The sequence below is a fragment of the Myodes glareolus genome, chromosome 20, assembly GCF_982192425.1.
Source record: "Myodes glareolus chromosome 20, mMyoGla1.1, whole genome shotgun sequence".
NCBI classification, from domain to species: domain Eukaryota; kingdom Metazoa; phylum Chordata; class Mammalia; order Rodentia; family Cricetidae; genus Myodes; species Myodes glareolus.
In genome coordinates, this window is record NC_142045.1 from 41962177 (window position 1) to 41971360 (window position 9184).

At 43.4% G+C, this 9184-nt stretch overlaps 1 non-coding gene across 1 annotated transcript; it reads left to right on the plus strand.

The window, feature by feature from the left end:
- Positions 1 to 8832: 8832 nt before the first annotated feature.
- Positions 8833 to 8949, plus strand: LOC125394245 (small nucleolar RNA SNORD22). The gene has a single exon (XR_007230149.1). It is a non-coding gene; the product is annotated as a small nucleolar RNA SNORD22 (small nucleolar RNA).
- Positions 8950 to 9184: the final 235 nt, after the last annotated feature.

The following is a 9184-nucleotide window of genomic DNA, read 5'->3' on the forward strand; positions in this document are numbered from 1 at the left end:
TGACATTGCTCATTTATCAGCTCGATGAAGAGTTAATTTTATTTTGTGCGCTGACCCCGAGTGAGACTAAGCCCCCCGGTTAGAAGCCGCAGGAAAGCAGACTTATGGCTCTCTGTAAGAAGTATTCGAGTCTGAGACTTACAAATTGGACGAACTGTCTCTGAAGGTGCCGAGGGCTGGGGAGATCTTCAGGTGGACTGAGTCTGAGCCTAGTGTTATTAACACTGAACTCATGACAATATGTTGACAACCCAAAAGTCACTATTGTGGTACTTTATTGTGCAGACAGCAGCAGCGCTACAATTTAGGGTGCATCACTAGGCTTGCACCAAGAGCCTCTTTCTGCAACTGGGTGCAGGCCTGGTGGAATTCACGCTTTTTTTGTGTTTCTTTGTTTGTTTTTCAAGTCGGCAGAACCAATCTAAAGCTCATCCTTGTGAAATCTGTGGTTACACACGTGAGCCTTGTTGAGTACAGGACTGTTGTGCAGGTCTGGATTTGATTTCCCGGCTAAGAGACAGCCTTGTGTTTGTATCTTCCTGCTACACACAGTGGCTGGCTGCGGTGGGGACCTTGGTTTGTGGTGTGATAATACGGGGCTCTCTGTAAGGTGGACAATGGCTCTGTTTCTGCTCTTTACCTGGAGAGAGGTGAGCACTAATCCAGTTTGTCCATCCTTTTTATTTGTTTATTTGTCCACCGGTGATCTCGAATGAATCAGGAAAATATTTTATACCCACTAGAAAGGGAAGCAGCCCCTTGAGAATCGGAAGATCCAGTTCTTGGTCTCTGTGCTTACTGCTGACCCATAGCTGAGGTCACTGCTTTGAGACCGGCCAGCCTTCTGCAACTGTGAAATGCTTGTAACCGCTCTCCATGTGTCTCATGCTGTTTTACCTCTGGAGAGGTTTAATAAATCACAATGAAATCTTTTAAGTTAAAGAAATTTTGTCCTAATTGACCTAAGAAGAGTAATGAATGTTTATATAAATCTATATCTCTAAAATTACTGTAAAATAAGCTAAACTTTAAATACAACAAATGCAGTCTTTTAGTAAAAATTATTTCAGAAAGTGCTAACACAAGCATTTTTATATGATAATCTAAATCTCTTTGATGTATTCATAGGAAATCTTTGGATAAATCAGTCTAGTTTATACTTTGGGTTTAAGACAGAAGGTTGAATTTCAGTGTGTTAAATAAAATCCATTTGTACATTTTACTTTTCAGAATATTTTTGTTAACTTTCTAAATGTTCTCATTTTGCACACTGGTTTACCGATGGCATAAGCCAGCACTGCTACTGAAAGTCAAGGGGAGTGAAAGGCAGGTGACATCACGGCCAGAGCTGGAGGGGAACTCAGTGTAGTGTTTGTGTGGTGTACACAAGACCCTGGTTTCCAGCACAACAGCAACAACAACATTGTGTTAGTAACCAAACTAAGAGTCTTGACATTCTGTGCTGGGAGACGGCTCAGTGGTTAAGAATGCTGTCTGCTCTTCCAGAGGACTCTGGTTCAATTTCCAGCACCTACATGGCAGCTCACAACTGCCCAGAACTCTAGTTCTAGGGGATCCAATGTTCTCTTCTGGCCTCTGTGAGCACCAGGCATACATGAGGTTCACAGACACATATGCAGGCAAAAATCATATATATATAAAACAAAAATAATTCTGACCACCTATTAGTATCAATAATCATACTCTGTAGGATACTAATATAACCAAAATTTCTAATATCCTTGGATTAACTTTAAAATCTTGGGCTAATATTTACTCAAGTAATGGGAACTTTTTGCAATCCTAGATAGTTTCTGGTAGAATACAAAACACTAAGCATAACTGTTAACATGTAAACACATTGCTTTTTGGCCCACTGTGTTACAGGGACATGCTTTGCACACATTACCAAACATGCTCACTTTGCTTATATATAACACTCAGTTAGTAACTATTTGGGTTTCTACGTGAAATAGAGGTTGGTAAATGTGGCGATTTGTATGAAAATGGCCCCACAGACTCATGTGTTTAAATGCTTGGTCTATAGGGAGTGGCGTTATTAGGAAGAGTGGCCTTGTTGGAGTAGGTGTGGCCTTGTAGGAAGAAGTGTGTCACTAGGGGTGGATTTTCAGTTTTCAGAAGTTCAAGACAGACCACTTTTTTTTTTTTTAAACTGCTTCCTGCAGATACCGATGTAGAACTCTCAGCTACCTCTTTAGCACCATGTCTGCCTGCATGCCGCCCTGGTTCCCTCCATGATGGTAACGGACTAAACCTCTAAACTGTAAGCCAGCCCCAATGAAATGTTTTCATTTATTAGAGTTGCTGTGGTCATGGTGTCTCTTCACAGCAATAGAATTTTAACTAAAACAGTAAATTTGCTTAAAGTTAAGCTTAATTGGGCTGGGAATACAGATCAGTGATCCCATTTGCCTGGCATATTGACGATCCCTGATCTCTGTCATCAAGTACACAGACAAAAACAGATACAATTATATTTACTGTGATTAAGTAATTAAGACAAGCAAAGGGTAACAATGGCAGTAGAGCCCACAGGATGAAGAGAAAAGCAAGGCAGCCAAAACAAAGAAAAAATAGAATTTTATTTAAAGAATTTGCATGTATGTGTGCCTGTCTGCAGGTAGATAAATACCATGTGAGTTCAGTGTCCCCAGAAGTCAGAAGAGGGTGTCAGATCCCCTTGAACTGGAGTTACAGGTGGTTGTGAGCTGCCACGTTCGTGCTGGGAACCAAATTTGGATCCTCTGTGAGAGTAGCAAATGCCCTTAACTACTGAGCTATTTTCCCAGCCTCCAAAGTTGTTGTTTGTCAAGGAAAAAGAGACTAGTTTGTTGCAAAAGAAAATGCAGTCCCAGAAGAGGAAACTGACAGGAAAGACACAGCCCAAGTGGGCACAGAAAAACGTAGACGGCTTGCAAAACACAAACCGTTCTTGTCTTGTTTTTCAAAATGAAACAATAAAATATGTTGACATTTTGGTAGTTTTGATGATCTTATTCAAAGATTTAAAAAAAAGAATTTGGACCCTTTATTGTCAAATATTGAATTAATATCCAAGCAGATTTTGACTTCCCGGACTCTGTTAAAATGTGAAACTCCCGACTCAGCAAAGCACATAGCTGGCATTCACGTGGGCTACAACTCACCTAGAGAACAGAGACTGCCAATGTACCAGAAGAATTGTCTGTTTTCTCTTGGGTCCATTGTGTCCGTGCTTGGAAAAAGAACAAATCACTTCATCTCCTGGGTGCCTAAAAGTCCTTGAAGTGGTTTTACTGGGGCTGTAGAGATGGCTGTGGTTACGAGGACTCATTGCTCTCGTGGAGGACCAAGTTCCGTTCCCAGCACCACACCAGTTGGCTTATAACCACCTGTAACTCCAGCTCCAGGGGTTCTGATGCCCTCTTCCCGGCCTCTGAGGGAACCTGTACATGCATCTGTCACTGTGATTGGTTTATACAAAGTTAAATGGCCAATAGCTAGGCAGGAAGTATAGGCGGAATTTCTGGACAGAGAGAGGACATGGAGTAGAAGAAAGTGGAGTCTCCAGCCAGATGGAGAGGAAACAGGATGGGCAGTACTGAGTAAAGGTAACCAAGCCACATACAAGAGTGTAGATTACGAGATATCTGTTAATTTTTCCTAACTAGTTCTTATAAAAACTAGTTAGGAACAAGTCTAAGCTAAGGCTGGGCTTTCATAAGTAATAACAAGTCTCCATTTTTTTTTTTTTTTGTGAGCTGGAGGCCCAAAGAAATATCTGCCTACCCACAAGTCCTCACACGTCAGCCCAACCTGTTGTAGGATCTGCCATTGCTGTACTGGGCTGTAGAATTCGTGTCTGTTTCTCTCTTGCCCTTGCCCAGAGGCTCCAATGTGAGCTCCAAGACATCAGACTCTCAACAGGAGTCTCAGAGACTCGGGAGAAGATGATGCTGGGAAGTCTCTGTTTTTGTTGGGACAGAGGGTCTCACTATGTAGTCCTGGCTGTCCTGGAACTCACTCTGTAGACCAGGCTTGTTTTGAACCCAGAGAGCCACCTTCCTCTGCCCCTGAGTGCTGGGATTAAAGGTGTGAGCCACCACGACCTGGATGTGGATACTCTTGACCCTTGACACTTAAAGGAATGGATCCCACCTCTAATACAAGCTTCTAAACCAGCACCCTTAGACAACCTCTAGACTGTACTGAGAGACTCAGTCAAGGATTCCAGGTCTTGGTTGTTTTGTTTTGTTTTGTTTTGTTTTAACCTTCTGGTCTGGAAGTTGATAAGTTTCTGAAATCTGAAGGCCGACTGGCCAAGAATTAATTATACAGAACCAAAGGAACAGGTAAGAGGAATGTAACTGCAATTATATGTTTGGAACTTTATTTATTTGCTTTTAAAATATTTTTATCGGTGTGTTGGAGGTGGTGTTTGTGTCTGGCATGAATGTGGAGATCAGAGGGCAACTTTTTGGAAGTCAAGACCTTCCATCTTGCTCGAGGCAGGATTTCTCCTGCCTCTATCACTGTGTGGTAATTTTGCTCACATTTTCAGATGTCAGCCATTCTCAGAGTATTACCTGCATAGAGTTTATTAGCCTTGTGGTCACCTCACCGAGGGAGCATTAGTGTAGTCTAAAAAAGGCATTGAATGTTAATTGGTTAACATCTTCCTAATTTTTTTTAAAGAAAATATGACTGTAGCTTAGATTGTGTTAAGAATACTTGGTAAATGTCTTTAAATTTCTTCCCATACATGTGGCAACCCCTCCCCAAATAGTTTGTTCCCTCTGTCTATGATTTTCCTTAATTTCTTCTTAAATCCAGGGCATTGCGTTGCCGATCCCATTTCATCCACCTTGTCATCTCTCCGGGTAGCTTTTGTGTGGTTACCATCTTTGACTACGTGAGCCTGGCAGCCATGGTGTTCTCCTTACTCTGAGCCCTGAATCTGAACAAGATCCTGGGGAATATGGAGGCCACAGAAGTAATTTCGCCTTAGAGACAGGGCAGAGAAGCAATAAGCGGTCCTCTACATGAGCATCTGTCTGCTCGACAGGTACTCCAATTATTTTCTCTGTCAAGTACAAGCCTGTCTGTGAACAAGTACTTGACTCCAATTCTGGCGTGCAGTGGGGGAAAGTCTTCTAGTACTTGAGGGCAAGAGAATCAAAATTTGTGGTGCTTTACACACAGAGCCCGAAGACCACAAAGAGTGAAGACCTTCATCTTTCTGGTTTTGGTTTGTGCTACCTTGCTCTCATTAGTACTTTTGAAGAACGGGGATGGAAAGGTAGAGAGAATGAAGACTGAGCCCTGCTTAGTGGAGGGCTGGGTTCCTTATTAACACGCGGAGCGGCAAGCCTGGCAAGGAGCGGAGGCTTTGAAGCTAGCGTGAATCTCCAATCGCTCACTTCCTAGCGGAGTCTAACTTCTGTCTTCTGCAAATGGAGATGAGAGACCACTGTGGGGACCAACAAAGACTTTCTATAAATGGCCTAGTGAAGTACCTGTCACATATATTCAATCATGGCATTTATAGTAACATTAACAACAATATAAATGATGATAATAATATCTTTAAGGAAAAAAGGAAGTTGGAGGATATCTACTTAAACTCCCTCTATTTGTGAAGTTCTGAAGTTAGCCTGAGTTCTGTGTTACACTGGCTTCACTTAAAACTCTGTATAGGGTAGGGCATGGTGGCACATGCCTTTAATCCCAGTGCTCAGGAGGTAGAGGCAGGCAGATCCCTGTAATTTAGAGGAGAGCCTGATTTTATATATATATGGTGTGTGTGTGTGTGTGTGTGTGTGTGTGTGTGTGAGAGAGAGAGAGAGAGAGAGAGAGAGAGAAAGTCTGACTCTGTGTGCATGTATGTGTGTGAGAAAGACTGAATCTGTGTGTTCATGTATGTGTTTGTGTGTGTGTGTGAAAGAGAGAAACTCTGTGTTTGTGCATGTATGTGTATGTGTGTGGTAAAAAGAGTATCAGTAATACGAACATATTTAATTAAAAACTTCTCATATGTCAATGAAACAGGGCCGTCAATAGCCAAATAGTCCAGAATGTATATAATCTCCTGTTGCTGGTTGTCGTTGGCCTCCACTCTGCATGGGACATGTCCTTTCTTACCAGCTCCGCCCTGGTCTCCTCCTCATGACCACCAAGGAGAGCTAGAGGTTGGAGCTGAGTAGGCTCAGAATAGGACCGCCTTGATTTTGGCAACATGCATATTGTTTCTTCAGCTAACTCAGCATGCTGGAGATCATTTTAACAGCACAGTGTTATCATGTGGTTTCAGTAGAAAAAAAAAGACCCTATGTAAAAATAGCACCTTCTTCCTCAGCATGTCTGCTCCCTTTAATGAAAATAAGGCTTTCGCTTAGACTGAGCCAATGCCGTTATCAAGGCGTGAGCTAAAATCTCATCTGCTTCAAACGCTGCTAGCCAAATTCACTAACAGTGGTACTTACAGATACTGACAATAAGAAGGCCAGGGCGGTAAGAGCCATGCACGATGCAGGATAACTCCCATTCCACACGGCGTTCTTAAATGGCAGTCTTCTCAAACGAGCCCCCGGAGAAAACCATCAGCGAGAAGAGGCCCGGCTGCTTCACACGAGTGTTTACAACAATATGAACAAACCGAAAAGGAGCAAGAAGGAGTCAGTGTCGGTCATGGATGCCTCTCCAACCCAACTAAAAATAAAAAGATGAACTAATATCGCTCTGGCCATATGGCAAGCTGACGGGTGGCTTCTTAGAGAATGGCTTTCATTCATTCTCACCAGCTTGGGTTCTATCGCATCATCTCCCGTTCTGGGATCTAGGACCTTTTGTGTACACTAATTAATGTGAAAATACAGCAGAGCAAAGGGAGCTTTATTTTGCATGTTTAAGGAAAGCCTCAGATACACTTGTGAAAATCATCTCAGAAAACATAATATTAGAGACACGCTATGAAAGCAGAGGCTGCAGCTCAGCAGCAGAACACTTGCCTAGCAGGCTCAAGGCCCTGTGTTCAAATCCCCATGCTGATAAAAAGGAGAACCAAGTCATTAGCACTCTCTTGGATGATGTCCAGAATTTGGCCCAAATCAAGCTCAATGAGCTGATTAATTGTGATACCCAGACTCCCCTCAGAAGACAAGTTGGGCTATTAAGTTGGCTGTGAACATGCAGTTTGGCAAGTTCAGTCATGAGCACCCATCATTTTTACTGAATGAAAAGAACTCATAAAGTGAGAGAAATTGTTACTTTCCATACAGGAAATCTGTCCTGAAACAATAAATGTTCCAGGGTGCTTCTAGAAACCTCTAGGCTCTTTGACCAGGGTGGGGGAAGGAAGAGTCATAACTTTATTTTGTAACCCATTTTTTCCCAGAATTTCCTTTTAAGATTTGTTTATCCTTATTTATGTGTCTATGTGTGTGCTCATGGTGATCAGAGAATAATGGATCCTCCTGAACTGGAATTATAGGCAGATGTGAGCCATCTCGTGTGGGTGTTGGAAATTGGTCCTGAGTTCTTCTGCAAGAGTGACAAGTAGTACTTTCAAATACTGAGCTATCTCTCCGTATCCCTTATCTCAGACTCTCCAAGAAGAGTGTTTCGGCTTTGTAAACCCTAAGATACCTTTGTTCGAGAGTCATTTGAGGCTTCCAGACACATCCTTATTCACTGCAACAAACAGGCATGTGTATACCTCATCTTCCTGGGAGTCGTCACACCCTTCCCTAGGTTAGTAGGCACGGACACACCCCATCTCCTTAGGCGTTACTGTACCTTCACTAGGTTACCAATGCCCCTCTGATGTTCTAGCCCTACAGAGTCCCTGTGAGCACCCACTGGCTCCACATATGCTGTTTGAAAGCAATTCTTGAAGCTGTTCATCCTCACCATCTAAGAGAGCATATTAAACATGCATTGAGCAAACGTTACGCCTCTACTGTCTCCTCCCATCTCCCTAACTCTTTCACATGAAGGAAAATTGGACTCAAAGGACACAGGAAGTTCAAGGCCACACCCAATCATACAATCCCCCCTCTGTCTTCTCAGCACGCGATCAAGGTCATTTCCATCCGAACTCTAGATGAGGTAGTTGGGTATCTTCATTTGGGCCATCTAAAAGCTGGAGTCAGACTCAGAGAAGTCTGGTAACTTTTGGAATGTGTCTGAAGTCATTTGCTAGGAAGTTTATTGTGAGCTGTGCTAGCGAGGTTTTATGTCACCTTGGACACACACTAGCGTCATTTTGGAAGTGAGAACTGCAATTACGAAAATGTCCTCGCCAGACTGGCCTGGAGGGAAGCCTGTGGTGCATCGTCTTGACTGATGATTGACGTGGGAGGGCCCAGCTCACGGTGGGTGGTGCCACCCCTGGGTTGGTGTTCCCAGGTGCTATATATATATATATATATATATATATATATATATATATATATATATAAGCAGGCTGAGCAAGTAGGTGGTAGAAAGTCAGCAAGCAACATTCCCCCATGGTGGCTGCTTCAGTTCCTGCCTTGAACGCCTGCCCTAGCTTCCCTGGATGACAGACAACCGTTGCTTTGGTCATACACGAGTCCTGTGCTTTCTCACGGAAGGGAGAGCATAACTCTAACAAGAGAACAGCCCGAGCAGTGGATGGGCCAGAGAGCCAAGAGTGGGGCCGTGTGAGGGAAGACTGTGTGCGCTACCAACCTCAGCGCAAAGCTTCCGTTCCTGCCGCTGACCGCGGTGCCTTTCATGCTAGGGATATAGTTGGTAAGACAGTTGACTGGAGGACTTTGTGCAGAAATCCGCTTGTAAGAGCTACAAAGTGACCCCCCGAAAAGGGACATTCACACATCTTACTTCCTGTCCCAGCCCCAGAGCCTAAGAAGGAGGGACTGGCCTGGGTGGAAGATGACAGCTTGTTCCAAAAGAAGTTACCTGAGGGGCCATCAGTGCCTGCGTGTGGGGAAGGAGAGAATCACTGTTGTTGAGGTGTGGGTTCGTCTTTTCTAGGAAGAACGAGGCACAGAAATGGAGACCACGTTCAAGGACAAGAGGGGACTCTTTGGATCGCTTCTTCAGTAATTTTGTTCCAGATAGCATGCAGCCTTCTTCACTTTTCTAATAAAGCTACTCTTATCCTGGAAACAAACAGATGAAATGGAATTATAGTGTGAATCCT